This window comes from Pleurodeles waltl, chromosome 11 (assembly GCF_031143425.1).
Source record: "Pleurodeles waltl isolate 20211129_DDA chromosome 11, aPleWal1.hap1.20221129, whole genome shotgun sequence".
Lineage (NCBI taxonomy): Eukaryota > Metazoa > Chordata > Amphibia > Caudata > Salamandridae > Pleurodeles > Pleurodeles waltl.
The window spans coordinates 215,271,219-215,285,193 of record NC_090450.1 but is presented as its reverse complement, the minus strand read 5'-3'; positions in this window follow the sequence as shown (position 1 = coordinate 215,285,193).

The window sequence follows — 13,975 nt, the reverse complement described above, 5'->3', positions numbered from 1 at the left end:
TGATGTGTGACATTGATATGTTTCCTTTACATCTCACAACGCATTTTGACACTGTCATAGATATTAATTTTTACCAAATCATAGACTGACTCCAGATTGTTTTGTGTTTCAAGGGTGTTTATTGAAGTGCTCAAAAATGGAAGGGGGGTGTAAAATGGTGATGGGTGATGGCGGAGGAATGTCCATGGCAGAGTCCAGTCTATTAGTCTCACAGGTGCACTGCCCATATGGGCATAGGAAGTGGACCTGGGGCAGTTCAAGTATGGACAGGGTAACAAAGTGGGACAGTGGGGGGACAATCAGGGTGGTCTCACTTCCTGGCGGGGGTCTTGCCATCTTGCTCTGTCCTTTTCCTGGCTCTCAGGGACTTCTTGCGTGGTGGTTGTCCGTCTGCAGGGGGTGGGGTGCTGGTGTGGTGGTCCTGTGGCGGGGTGACCTGTCCACTAGCACCGGCGGAGGTGGTGGGCAGTTCATCGTCCAAGCTAGTGTCAGGGGCCCCTTGGAGTGCCACGGTGTCCCTCAGGGTCTGCTGTATGTCCTTCAGCAACCCTACGATGGTGCCCAAGGCGGAGCTGATGGTCCTGAGCTCCTCCCTGAACCCCAAATACTGGTCCTCCTGCAGGCGCTGGGTCTCCTGAAACTTGACCAAGACCGTCGCCATCATCTCCTGGGAGTGGTGGTATGCTCCCATGATGGAGGCTAGGGCCTCGTGGAGAGTGGGTTCCCTTGGCCTGTCCGCCCCCTGTCTCACAGCAGCCCTCCCAGTTCCCCTGTGTTCCTGTGCCTCCGTCCCCTGGACCGTGTGCCCACTACCACTGCCATCAGGTCCCTGTTGTTGTTGGGGTGGTGGGTTACCCTGGGTTCCCTGTAGTGGTGGACACACCGCTGATTGACCTGTCCTGGGTACGGAGGTTTGGGCCCGCTGGGTGGGTGCTGTGCTGGTGTTACCAGAGGGTGGAAGGTCAGTGTTGGGCTGTGCCTGTGGAAGGGGAACCGACTGTCCCGAGGCCCACGATGGTCCGGGCTGGTCATCAGGCTCCAGTAGGGCAGAGCTGCTATCGTCACTGTGGGCCTCTTCTGTTGGTGGGGTAGAGTTGTCTGGACCGTCCGGTGTGGTGACGGTCCTTCGTGATCCTGCAGGGGCATAAGAGCATGATTATTGCATGTGTGTGTGTGATGGTGTGCAATGGGTGGGTGTTTGTGTACCCCAGTGCAAACATTCCTGTGTGGGGGCTTGTGTAATGATGGTTAGGGGGTTGTTCTGGGTACGTGCAGTGGGCATGCTTAGGTGATGGGTGTCCATGCTTAGTTGGGTCATGCAGGGCTTGGTGTTGGGATGGGTGGTTTGTGTTATTAGTACATTAGTGAGGAGTTGGAGTGATAGGTGAGGGGGTGAGGGTGGGGGTGTGTGATAGCATGCAGGTAGGGTGGGGGATATGATAGCTAAGATTTGACTTACCAGTGTCCGTTCCTCCACCGACTCCTCCGAGGCCCTCAGGATGCATGATGGTCAAGACTTGCTCCTCCCATGTTGTTAGTTGTGGGGGAGTAGGTGGGGGTCCGCCGCCAGTCCGCTGAACCGTAATGTTGTGCCTGGAGACCGTTGAACGCACCTTTCCCCGTAGGTCGTTCCACCTCTTCCTGATGTCCTCCCGATTTCTTGGGTGCTGTCCCACAGCGTTGACCCTGTCCACTATTCTTCGCCATAGCTCCATCTTCCTGGCTATGGATGTGTGCTGCACCTGTGAGCCAAATAGCTGTGGCTCTACCCGGACAATTTACTCCACCATGACCCAGAGCTCCTCCTCGGAAAAGTGGGGGTGTCTTTGGCGTGCCATGGGGTGGTGTGTGTGATGTGTGGGGCGGTGTGAGTGTTGATGTGTGTGGGGATGTGTAGTGGTGTGTGGTGTTTTGTGCGTGGATGTTGTGTGGGTGATGGTGTTGTGTGCCTCTGTATGGTGAGGTTGTCTTTGCTGTGCTGTCTCTCTGGCCTTCATTCGTGAATTCTGGTTGTAGGGGTTTGTGGGTGTGTGTTTTATAATGTGTTGGGTGTGTGGGAGTGGTGTTTGTATGTGTATCAGGTGTGTGCATTTGTAATTGTCCAATGTGGTGGGGTTTTGGAGATGTGTGTGTATTTTGAGCGCGGCGTTGTGTACCGCCAATGGAATACCGCAGTTGAAAGACCGCCGCGTGGATTCGTGGGTCGTAATAGCATGGGCGTGTTTCTATTGGCGTGGAGGTGGAGGTTTTGTTTTCGCCAGTTTAACACTGACCTTTGGTGTGGCGGAGTTGTGTGGGTGTCTGAGTTTCGGCAGATTCCGAGATGTGTGTCATAATAGATGTGGCGGAATTCTGCGGAGGTGTATTGGCGGTCTTCTGCGTGGCGGTAAGCGGCTTTTACCGCCAATGTTGTAATGACCCCCATAGTGTACTAAAAATTACAGCTGTAAAATATAACTCTTTAGCTTACTTCTTCAGCAAGACATGTATCTCTCTTAATAATAATTTCTGTTAATTTTCCTTTGTGCCGGATAAACTTCAGCAATGATGTTGCTAAAAAGTTAATAATAGTAAAAATAATACCATGTACTTGGTAATAATGAACATTAAAAGGGCACTGTTCCTGCTCCCATGTAACTTCCAGAGCAAGAACCAGCACGTTCACAAGACATTGTTATTAAGCACTATGTTGTCCAGGCAACCAGTAACCACGCGGGGGTGCACGCGAGGGCCGACGCAATGAAAAATCTAACATTTGAACAGCACACACGTGCCTCAAGCAAAGTAAACAAACGGCAACTGTATTAGAGAAAGAGAAAAAAAAAAAAAGAATTTTTTCAAAACTTCCCTGACTTGCTTAAAATAAGTTGCCTTTAACAAAGCAGGTCCGAAAATAGCTGCCCTCCAATCCTCAGTCTGATGTCTGTTGCCTTCCAATAATTGCAGTTCCCTCAGTCCAATGCTTGCTGCTTTACGATCCTGCTTGTCGCCATGTGAAGTAAGTACACTGGCTCTTCTTGTTCTTACTGTTAAAAGTTTATTTCCAGTTATACTATTTTGTTTCTCACTGCTGAGTGCTGCCTTGCTCATAGGATTGCATTGGAAATGCCCTACCTTATGTCTAGGTGGTATTGTCTTATTTATGGGCTGTAGCTTAGGCTTGTTTGGTACGGCTGTAATGGTAGTGAGAAATTCTATTTTCTGATGGAGGTTGATTTTTTTATTACCATTATAGAAATGTCACTTTTGGAAAGTGGGCATTTCACTGTGCTTATGACTCTGGTGTTTTGCAGCTTGACTCCAATCCACATCAGGGACAGCTGGGCTTTGTGCATACTCCTCAGACAGGTTGTACACAGGGAGGGTGGAGGTGTCACAGAGGTATTTCTGCATACTGAATGGTGCTCCTGGGCTGAGAGAGGCGGGACACACCTTCATTTGTGAAGGCTGTGCCCTGGCCTCACACAAGGGGCTTGTTTACCCCCAATGATGTCTGGAGCCGGTGATTGAGGAGAAAGGGGACACTTGTGGAACCAGTTGGTACTGGTTGGAACCCCTTCTCCCCCTTCTGTGGAGACTATGCAATATGAGCATAATTACAGGGGATCTTCCCCCACATTTTTAGAGCACTTTCGGAACTGGGACTGAATCTCTGTCAGAAGGAACTCTGGACGGCCAAAATAACTCATCTGGACTGCTTTTCTGCATGTTGCCCTGCTGCCAATGTGTCTCCTGACTGTGACTTAATTAGCACTACAGGGACCGCCAGGAGGAACTGCCCTTTCAACTCATTGTTGTGTGCTGGCCTGCCTTCCCTTGTTGTGCCCCCTCCGAGTGCCAAAGGTAAAAAGGGCTCTGCAAAGGCAACATGTCTGCCACGCTGCCGGAGGAAGCAGTTTCTGTAGGAGTTGGGTCGTGGCCACGCTGTGTGCTCACGGGCCACTGCGCTGTCTGATCGCTACACGCGGGTAGCTCGGGAGAAGGGTCCCCGCCTACCAGGCAGGTATGTGAGTTTCGTCCCTCCCACCCCGCATTAAAAATCCCTTGGGACCACAGGCCTTGTTTTTCTTGGGGCTGTGATTCACAGGACGGACGGAAGGCTTAATAGAGGCCCTGTCCCGCTGGGGTTCACTCTTCTACCCTAGGGTAGCTGGAGTAAATGAGCTCCGTGCTGGTCTACATGGAGTCTCACTCCACGCAGATCCTCTGAAAGGAGTATAGAGGCCCAGTACCTCTGGAATGGTGCAGACATAGACCTTGCTGGGGTTTGTTACTCACCTTGGGGATGAGCTATAGATGATGATACCGTGATCATTCCTGTGTGTATTATGAACTACACAATATAAGAACATTTCAGTAAGTTTTTCCCTAGAATGACTTATGACATATGCCCTGAGGGAATGTTTTCATCCAGCATGCATTGATGCTGGGGATGATGTCTTACCATTTGGGAAATGTTTGCACTACATGTACACCCATGATGATGTCTGGGCATTTATGACAACATGTTCACTCTGACTGGTGCATTTTTGGTAATAATATTGACAACCTGACTACTGCTTGTGTTGCAGAATAACCAGTAACCTATATGATTCATATGACTACTGCTGGCTTTTGCAGTGAACTAGTAACTGCGTGATGTTCTGACAACTGCTTGTGTAGCAGTGTATTACTGATACATGTTGTGTTTGGTCTGATAAGGTTTTATGCAATACAGTTTATTTTTATGTAACTTGTTGTGTTTCTTATGTGGTGTACTCATTGCGTCACATGTGTTGTGCATGTTGTGCAGGCACTTTACACATTGCCTCTGGAATAAGCTTGACCGCTCGTGCCAAGCTACTAACAGAGTGAGCAGGGGTTATCTTGGGAGTGTAACTCTCTCGCCCTGACTAGAGTGAGTGGGTTTCTCCCTGGCATAGGTGCATACCCTAACCCACCTGAAACCCCATTTCGAATATTACTATTACTGGCAAGTTTAAGCAGAAGGGGCCCTTTGACTGCAACCACCCAATGGCACATTTGTACAATGGGAAGCAGGCAAAATGTAAGCAATGGGTTTCCTCCCTTTTTCTTTAGTAGAAGGAGTGGGATTCTTAGAATTTGTGGCAGCTATCTGCCTGAAATTGGAGGTTCCAATTTGGACCTACTTTGCCAGAATTGCTGTTCCCTCACTGCATCATGATGTGCTACAGTTGGTTGGGCAAGTTTTTTATCAAAGTGTTGTCTACACTATGCACCTCATGACAGAGATGTGGACTAGTTGTCAAGCGACTGATTATATGTGCATCACTGCACACTGGATCTCTTTTGTAAGGGTAAAACAAATGCTCTCTGCAGGTCTTGGCTCGTAAAATAACTTGTAAGAATGTTAGGTGGCATGCAACAGTAGCCATGTTTGCCAAATCACATGTTTCTGAATGGCTGTGACCCAGAGGTCTCCGAATTGGATTTGTTGTCACAGACAATGGCAGTAGCCCAGTTAGGCCCATGTCAGATGGTGGCTATTTTAGGGTCCTGTGTTTGACGCACTGCATCAACCTGGTAGTTTGAGAGTTTCTCAGGAAAGACTTCATAGTCAGCAACATACAGACCACCTGCTGATGAATCTGCACTTATTTCTGCCATTCTTTTAAAGCCTGGAAGCAGTTGCAGATTATTAAGTGTACTAATAGAGTAGCAGTTAAAGCCCTGAAACAGGAGGTGCCAATAACTTGGTACTCATCCTATTATATGTTGCAATGTCTGTTTGAGCAGTACAGACCGATCGAGGACTGTCATTCAAAGAAGAGGGGATGCAATTGGAATAGCTATGACCATGAATGCGGACAAATGGGGACTAGTCAAATGCTCCCTGTTGAGGTTTTTACATGGGAATTTAGCAAGGAGGATAGTACGATGGGCAAAGCATCCTGTTGTATCTGCTCTAGGACCAGCTAAAGAAGGTGTTTGAAATGTTCCCAATCGGAGGTGTGAATGAAAACCTAGATGCGCATGCCTTGGTTGAGATGTTAAATTATTGCTTGACTTGGAATGCAAGGCTGCAAAATGACATTACCTCATCCTAGGAAACCTGACCAGTTATTTTAGTTACCAAACACAAATCTACACAAAATACCATGATGATTGCGAAGACCCTGAGGCCTAGTACTCCTTCAGCTTTGTGGACTGGAGAGAAGTGCGTTGATTTGGGAAATGCCCTGCTGCCTTCCTAACTCAAACGTAAAACTCCTCTTTATGTTCTTGCTCTACCTCTGATACTTCTTGGTGCCCTCCTGACACCTCATGAAGCCTGCCTTGCTTTCTATTGTCCTTCTCCTTTACTCTATAATACAGTTAGTGTTTTTCAATGTGCAGGCTTTTTCCTAGTCCTCTCCTGCACAAACGGAACTTGGTGAAAGCTCAAGGCTCCAGCTTACCTACCAGACAGATTCCGCCAGGCACCGAAGAGTGATGGACATTCCAAGAAGAATTGAGATGCACAGCCCAATTTGGCAATACAGTACCATTTTCCTTTTAGCAATTTTAATTTTTAGAACTGTGTGGGTTCACTTCAATCAATAATTTGTAGTTTTCAAACCTAGAAGACAATAGTTGGAGATATACTATCTTGGGTCTCTCTGGGACTGAAGGACTTTTTGTAATGCATTTAACTGAACTTTGTCATACCTATCCCTTCATCATTTCCTTTCACAACAGATTGATCATGGTGTGCTGCTCAGCACCCAGATGAATATTGTTGTTACTTCTTTTGTGTAGAGTTTTTCTTTGTCACACCTTTCCCCAAACCCCCTTTCCCATTCATTATTGAGCCCCTAACCCAGCGCATAGAAAGAGCAAGAAACGAGGACAAATAAAAGTATTCCTCCTTGTTGTGCCCTGCTAACGCCGCCCCTGGCGGCGGCAGTAGATTTTGGTGCTGCCTCAGGTTTACGAAATCTCAGGAATTTGAGGTAGCATCAAAATGCAATAGGTTTTGCTGTGGCATGCCCACAGCAACACCCATTGCATGCCATTCCACGCAAAGTGCTGCATGCGAAGGGGCTGTGTTTAGAAGGTGTTATTAAGCCACAAAAAATAGCTTAACATCACCTCGTAAATACGGCACAGTACTCGGTTCCTATAAATATGCCCCTTAGTGCCTAACCTGAAGGAGGGGGTTTTACATACACTATGAGGTTCAGGGGTATGAGGTAGCTCCAGTAGTGCACAAGGTACCTGAGTTGGATTGGGAAACTGGCATGGGGAGTCACATTCCTTGTGGTAGGGGGGACACTATACTGGCTCTAGGTGAGAGTGACAGGGACAAGGGTTCCCCCCAGGTAGAGGTCCTGGCTGTGGAGTGTGGAGACACCCCAGAAGAGTGTTGGTTGAGGGTCAGGGACAGACAGGTACTGTCTCACCAGTCTCCGGAGGGTGATGTGGGGGCACTTTTTCATGGCTGGTCACTGGATGGTTGGGTGAAGGGTAGTTTGGTTACCTCATGTGAGGGGCTAGGGATTACTGGAGAGAATATGTCCAGTCCTTGTTTTCCAGAGCTTTGCCAACACCAGGTGGAGTGTGAGTTCTCTGTCCTCAGGGAACTTGCACTGGAGGCAGACCTCTGGGTGACTACCAGAGGGTCTGGGGGGTGCTCCTGAAGGGAGTGGTCTAGGTATTTCCCAACCAGGTGAGGTAGGAAATGCTTTCAAAGTCCCAGGTAGGTTCCAGTGTAGTGGGATGGGTGAGGATCCCATGTCCAGTCTCAGAGGAGAGGGATTGGGAGTGGGCTGAGTCCCAGGATTGCCGAGATCCAGTCCCAGAGCCTGTAGGGTTCCATAAGGAAACACTGGGGGGATCCTAGCCTGTACCATAGGGCCATCTGTTGAGGGAGACCCCCATAGTGTCAGGAGAACTTTTGGGGGGACGTTAGCCAGCGTCCCACCAGTTCTGGTGTCTGGAAGTACCAATCCTAGTGAGGGGGAGCACAAGTCCAGACAGGCGGCTGAGGTGAGGTTGTGGGCCCCAGTGGAGACCCTGGAGGGTGTGGGGTCAGCTCTGAGGTCAGAACTCCCCATGGATGACCTTGGTGATGCCATTTCTGGCCTGGGGGGAACCAGGCTCTGCCAGGTGGGCATAGGTCAGGAGACTGGTGCCAGCCAGAATCTCATGTGGCCCTCAGGGAAGGTTTTTCCTTTGTCGGGGTTAGGTGTGCCCCCAAGAAGTTCTGGCATGCCAGGCAGTGGTCTAGCCTGAGGGTTTTGACTCTGGGTTGGATGGTCAGGGGGTAATTTCTGACCTGATGGGGGGTAGGTGTGCTCCCCAAGAAGTCCTGATTTGCCAGTCTGTGGTTCAGACTGAGGGTGGTAACTCTGGGTTGTATGATCAGGGGATAAGCTCAGACCTGATGGGGGTTAGGTATGCTCCCCAGGGAGTTCTGATTGCCAGGCAATGGTCCAATCTAATAGTACAGACCCTAGGCTGGAGGGTCAGATGCAGGGGGTAAACTGTGACCCAATGGGGGGCGGTTTGCCCAATCACCTTCCCCAGTATGACGTTTAGGGGTACTCTCCTTGGTGTGGGGTGCAGAACACTGTGAGTAGGGGCAGGATAAGGAAAGACTCACCCTTGATCCCAGTTCAGTCCAAGGGAACAGACCCAGGATTGAACGGCCAGGTTCAGGGTGTCCCCCCCTACCTGGAGGGAGGGGCTACTGCTAACATTGCCCCTATCATGTTGGATTCTGGGGGGGCACTCCTAGTGTGGGGTGCTAGACCCCAGGGGGAAGGGTAGGAGTAGGGAAGCCTTGACCTCGACCCTGGTCCAACCTGAGGGTACAGCCCCAGGTTGGAAGGCCAGTTGCAGGTTAACATTCCTGCACTGGTGGAAGAATTGTGCAGGACTGCTTTCTTAAGCACCATGACAGTTCTTGATTCTGGGGGTGTCACTCCTAGTTGGGGGAGGGTGGTGCAGGACCCCAGAAGATGGGATAAGAGGAGGGAAGCCTTACCCCTGACCCTGGTCCAACCAGAGGGCACAGACCTGAGGTTGGAAGACCAGATGCAGGTTAACATCTCTGCCCTGGTGGGAGAATTGTGCAGGACTGCTTCCACAAGCTTCCTGATAATTCTGGACTCTGGGGGTGCCACCCCTAGGGGGACGGTAAAGAGCCCCAGTGTGGAGAACCAGTGTCAGACTGTCATCCCTGACCTGGTGCAAAGGAATGTGGTCAAAGGGTGCCAGTCACCTGGGGCAACTGACCTTCACTCTCCACAGTCACAGTGATTGGAGAGCCTCGAAAGGCCTGGGACCTGGCTTTCGTCCCTGACAGCTGTCAGTGGCCACTGCGGCTTGCTATCCTGGTAGACTGAGTTGCCCCTGGGCAGGGAACCGCAGTCACACCCAAGGGGTAGAGTAGGCCACACCACTGTGTTGGCCATGGTGGTACTGCCTGCCCCCTGGGATGCATCTGCGAGCAAAGCAAGGTTATGTGCTGCACAGATGATATCTGCAAATGAGGAGAATGGTTCTCCATGGGTTAGCTTAGTGGGTCCTAAGAGTATGGACAGAGGGATCCAACTGGAGTCAAGAAGGTGTAAAACTAGAACATGCCGCCTTCTGTTGTGGGCCTGGGTCCCTTTTCTATCGCCCCAATCAGGGAGGTCCATCAAGATATTGATTGGTCTCCCATGGCTTTAGGCTGGTGGGGGTTTTGTTGGACCTGGCCATTTTTGCATGGTCAACCCCAATCATTTTGCCTCCTTCTTCCCATTTGTTCTGACCAGTTGTTGATGGCTTTAGGACTCTGGGCACTTTACCACTGCTAACCAGTGCTAAAGTGCATATAGTCTCCATGTAAAGTGTACTATTGATTGGTTTATTCATGATTGGCATATTTGCACTAGAGGTGCCTAGCGCTTGTAAATCAAATGCTACAAGTGGGCCTGCAGCACTGGTTGTGCCACCCATATGAGTAGTCCTGTAAACATGTCTCAGACCTCCCACTGCAGTGTCCATGTGTGCAGTCTTGACCTGCCAATTCGACCTGGCAAGTGTACTCACTTGCCAGGCCCAAACCTTCCCTTTTCATACATATAAGGCACCCCTAAGGTAGGCCCTAGGTAGCCCCAGGGGCAGGGTGTAGTGTAACGTTAAAGGAGGGACATGTACTAACAGTGAAATACTGCAGAATTCAGTTTTCACTGTTGGAAGGCCTATCTCTCTCATAGGTTAACATGGGAGCTGGCCTTAAATAACTTTAAAGTTCAGATTCCCTTTGGGAGCTGATAGAAACACGGAGTGTGGTGTCTCTGAACTCACCATTTAAAATACATCTTTTAGTGAAGTTGTTTTTATGCTGTTAGTTTGAAAATGTGACTTTCTAGAAAGTGTAAAGCACACAATGCTCATGGAGAAATCACTTGCATACAAATATTTCAGCGATTTTAAATCCTATTAATGTTGTAATCAACCATAGATCAAATTCCATAAATGAATAAATCTTCAAACAGCGTGTAATTATTTTCTGGGACAATGAAGAATGTTTATATATTCACTAATAATATATCTATCAATATAGCAAAGCAAAAAAAAAATGTTTGAATGTTTTTATGCAAATGCACTGGTAACCCCTCTAGTCCACAATCCCTTTTCACCCAAGGAACAGAAGGAGAGCACCAACCCTCCTGACTCTCCAACTGCAAAAGATGTGAGTCCTAGACGCAGTCTTTCAAACAATCAGAAACTCCTAATGGACTTCAGCAGCTCATGCAAAGAATTGCGTCATGGAGAGTATAAGGTTAACGTTTCGGTTTTGCAAGGCTCAAACCGTTCATGAGACTATCCTCAGGAGAATGTGTCAAAGTGGATTAAATCACAATAATTGTTGCTCTACAACACAATAAATAACCCACTTTAACCCCTTTGCAGCCAAGGACAAAACCGTTATGTCCTTGGCTGCGGCGCTGAGGGGCCAAGGACCTAACCGTTATATCCTTGGACCAGTTCATGGAGTGCCTCGCCTCGGCGCCCCCAGGGCAGGGATGGAAGGGGAATCACTTCCCCTTCCACCCCGCCCCCTCTCGACCCCCACGTGGCGTCTGATGATATCAGCGCGCGATTGTGCGCTGACCTCATCAGAAGCCTACCCCTCTGCGCTGATCGGAGGAGAAATGCAAAAGCATTTCTCCTCCGATCACGTAGAAGGAGCAAGAGTGGTATGAAGGGAGAGGAAAGGCCTTTCCTCTCCTTTCATGTCTCTCTCAGCATTTCTGTTGCCCGATCGCAATCGGGCAGCAGAAATACCCACTAGACACCAGGGAGGTTTTTTTTTATGTTTACCTATAAGGGGAGCGACCCATTGGGCAAAGGCTACTCTCCAGGTGGGAAATTTATTTTTAGGCCATTTCTGCCCCCACCCCTGGGGGCAGATCGGCCTATTATAATAAGGCCAATCTATCCCCAGGGGACAGAAAACTCTAGACACCATTTCTTTTATTTTTTTTTTGATGTGGGAGCCTGGGAGCAAAATTAATTTTAGGTCATGTCTGCCCCCAAGGGGAGCAGAAAAAACTAGACACCAGGGATTTTTATTTATTCATATTTATACATAAGGGGAGCGGTCCCTTGTCAAGGGCCGCTTCCCAGGGGGCATTTTATTTTAAGGCCATTTCTGCCACCCCGGGGGTCAGATTGGCCTATTATAATTAGGCTGATCTGTCCGCGGGGGGGTAGAAACCCCTAGACACCAGGGATCTTTTTTTTGTGTGTTTATTTTTTTATAGGTGGGGAGCGACCCCTCAGAAAAGGGTCGCTCCCCTTGGGGCAAAATTAAATCTAGGCCATTTCTGCTCCCCTTGGGGCAGATCAGCCTATTTTTATTAGGCCAATCTGCCTCCCAAGGGGGGCAGAAACCACTAGACAGCAGGGATTTTTTTGTCGGTCTCACATGAGGGGAGCAACGCATTAGGCAAGGGTCGCTCCCGGGGGGGGGCAAATATTTGTTCTAGGTCATTTCTGCCCCCCTTGGGGGCAGCTCGGCCTATTGTAATTAGGCCGATCTGCCCCTAGCGGGGACAGGATCCCCTAGACCACAGGGATTTTTTTTTTTGCTTATTTTATTTTTTTATATGTGGAGAGCGACTACTTAGGCAAGGATTGCTCCCCTGGGGGTCAAATTGTCTTTAGGCCAATTCTGCCCACCTTGGGGGCAGATCGGCCTATTTTTATTAAGCCAGTCTGCCCCCAAGGAGGGTGGAAACCAAAAGGTCCCAGGGATTTTGTTTTTGCACCAATGTGACACAAGGGTCACTCCTCTGGGGGGGTCAAATTAATTTTAGGCCATTTGTGTTCCCTTTGGGGCAGATCGGCCTATTTCTATTAGGCTGAATTGCCCCCGGAAGCAGAAACTGCTTAGGCACCAGGGATTGGTGTGTGTGTGTGTATGTGTGTGTTTTGTTTGGGTGGCCAGCCCCTAGGGCAAGGGTAGCTCTCTATGGGGGCACATTACCTTTGGCCATATCTGCGCCACTTGAGGGCAGATCAACCTATTTTTGGAAGGATCATATGCCCCCAAGGGGGCAGAAGGCTCACCAGAGACCAGGGAAGATCTTTTTTTCAAAGTAAGAGGGCGGGGGGTATGGCCATGCTCCCACCCCAAAGAAATGGGGCCAAAGTTGTTCTGTCCACCGGTGGGCAGATGGGGCAATTACCCCCGATCCACACCCGGGAGGGCAGAAAGTCTACGAGATGCCAGGGAATAAAAAAAAAATGAAATAAATAGTGGGGTGGTGGCTGCCAACCATTATGGGCATGTTTATGCCCCCACCCCATCTGAAGGGGGTAACAGTCTTTCAGCTCTCGCCCGCACACTAAAACATCTTATCCCATGGCAAGCAAGAGGACATTTGATTATTTTGGGGTTTTGGTTCTACATTTGAGCCATGAGAGCTTGACTAACTCTCAAAATCATCCCACTTAGGATGGTGAGGACTGCACTTTTTAAACTTTGGGACGCTGCCATGTACAAAAATCCATAAGACCTAGACACATCTGAAAACTAAGCATCTGGGTGAGTCTAGGGATGTGTGCTTCACATGCACCCCACACCATTTTCTAACTCGCAATGCCCTACAAACCTCCAACTTTGCTGGAAATCACACATATTTTCCACATTTTTGTGATGGAACCTTCCAGAATCTACAGGAATCCACAACATTCCTACCACCCAGCATTGTCTCATCTATACTGATAAAACTTCTTCCCCACTTGTCAGCCTCAAAATGTTTTTTTTCAAACTGCCCTTTTGGACCCGCTTTGGTTCCCCCTCAATTTTGACATGTCTTTGTCTCTTCCCTGTCACAGGCTCTTGGCCCACCTACACAAGTGAGGTATCATTTTTACCAGGAGACTGGGGGGAACGTTGGGTGGTAGGAAATTTGTCCCGGTGCAGTGATCCCACACAGAAATGTGGGAAAGTGTGATTTTTTTGCTAAATTTGAGGTTTGCTGAGGATTCTGGATAATTAAACACTGGGGGATCCACACAAGTCACACCTCCCTGGACTCCCTCAGGTGTCTAGTTTTCAGAACTGTCTGGGTTTGGTAGGTTTCCCTGTATGGCTGCTGAGCGCAGGACCCAAAACGCAGGTGCCCCACCTGCAAGATGTTTTGATGTGTCCAGATAGTGTTTTGGGGCATTTCCTCTTGCGGGCCATAGGCCTACCCACACAAGTAAGGTCCCATTTTTATCGGGAGACTTGTGGGATCGCTGGATGGAAGGAAATGTGTGGCTCCTCTCAGATTACAGAAATTTCTGTCAGCGAAATGTGAGGAAAAAGTGTTTTTTGGGCCAAATTTGAGGTTTGCATAGGATTTTGGGTAACAGAACCTGGTGAGAAACCCACAAGTCACCCCATCTTGGATTCCCCTAGATGTCTAGTTTTATAAAATATACAGGTTTGGTAGGTTTCCTTAGGTGCCAGCTGAGCTAGGGATCA